Source organism: Mugil cephalus, chromosome 7 (genome assembly GCF_022458985.1).
Source record: "Mugil cephalus isolate CIBA_MC_2020 chromosome 7, CIBA_Mcephalus_1.1, whole genome shotgun sequence".
Taxonomy (NCBI): domain Eukaryota; kingdom Metazoa; phylum Chordata; class Actinopteri; order Mugiliformes; family Mugilidae; genus Mugil; species Mugil cephalus.
Window position 1 is genome coordinate 12,183,256 of NC_061776.1, and position 1,841 is coordinate 12,185,096.

Here is a 1,841-nt window from a genome sequence, read left to right on the forward strand (position 1 = left end):
CGGAGCGAGGGTCTCCTGCCGTTGCACTATTTTGAAGGTGGAGATATGCTAAGCATGTGACAGGAGCATCTGTCACTACATCACCTTTGTGCTTTGTGCTCTTTGTCTAGGGGTACTCTGACTGGGTGCATGCAGGCATGTGTTCAGTGTGTGTGTGTGTGGAGATGGAGTACAGGGTGGGTTCTGGAGCAGGTGGGAAACATACAGGGGTGTGATCCTCTGACACCCAGCAACACCCTATTCCAGGGCAGACAGAGAGACGGGTGCTGCCGCCGCCGCTGCCGCTGCTGCTGCTGCTGGGTGAAGCGGCTTCGATTCCCTCGGCTGTGAATCCGAGCATCTGCTAGTCATGACTGCAGTGTGATGTGAGAGAGACGGGCGAATTCGATATGTTTCGAGGATAAACTGAAACGAGATAAATCGGCTGCATCCTGATGGCACACGGGGGAGATTATAATTAATCTTTTTCTGCTTATATATCTTAGCTGTGTCTTGCATCTTTTTTCTTTTTTTTTTTTTTATAGCACCATCCTCTCACAAATTCATCTGTTGACATGCGGTAAAAGTCAAATGGATACAATATTCTTCCTTCAGACGGTCATTGATGTACTGATTTGAGTCTTGAAGACCAAAATATATCAGTATGTATTACACAGTACAGCTGCAGTAGGAAATAAAAGTGAATAAATGTATTTAACACTGTTTTATCTTATCTGGGACAGTTTTGGTTCATGTTTATGTCTCTGTTTTAAATGGTTATTGTCAGGAGCCGCTTTCTGTTTCATTTAAATATCATTGCAGGAAAAACTGTGGGGAGATTTGTCTTCAGTCAAACATTTAAATCAACAAGATTCCTGAGCAGGATTTCTGAAGAGGAGCGTTTTTTTTGTGTGTGTGTGTGTGTGGTCTCGGCGTCAGTTGTGAATTTCAATGGAACTCAAGGAATCAGCTTTTTAAATATGAGCACTTGTTCATGTTCTCTTCAGAAAATGGGAGCGGATAGAAAATGCACAGCAACTAACGAGCGACTGATCCTCGGCCACGTTTTAAAAATGTTTTACCGCGTGTGTCTGCGTGCTGTGAATTTCATCGAGCCGCCTTGGTTGATTTTAATCCCGTGACGGTGAAAGACCTGCTCAGCAAACCCATCCTTCAGCATCCAGACACATCTCGTGTTGTTCACAAAACAGGAAGTGACGGTTTTACACGAGAACCTGTTTTACTGAACATGAAACACACTTCACGGGAGGAAGCTGCTCCACGAGGACGTGAAGACGTGTGAGCTTGCTGAGGTATTTCGATGACCGGTGCAAATAATTCATCGCTTACACGAATATGCTGCAGTGGGACCTTTGAGATTTCTGTTATTTATCCTGTGTTCATGTAACATGAAGCAAACCAACTGTCTAGAGAGGAGAGGATGAGAGTTAGTTAGACGCCTGTGAACGCACGGCCGAGGCTGCTGTCTGTGTAAGAGGAGTTTCTCGAAATGAGTTTATTAAGAAATGGACCGGCGACAGCGTCCAGCTGGTGTTCACTTCCTCACGACTTTATTGAAAATGGCCTGGGGACAAATCTCTCGGTTCAAACTGATCCAGTTACAAGGACGTGCTGAGTCCACCTGACACAGGTCGACTGTCACAAGACACTTTATGTGAAAGGAAAGGAGTCTCCAACGTTTTTCATGCCAAGGACCCCAAACTGATGGAGAGATGAAGTGGGGACGCCCAACTACTATGTGCTATATATTAAACTCGACCTAGTGCTATAAATATAAATAAATATATAATATTATTATTATTTTGCATTTATTATTAAGCTGTTCAATTAATACACAGGTT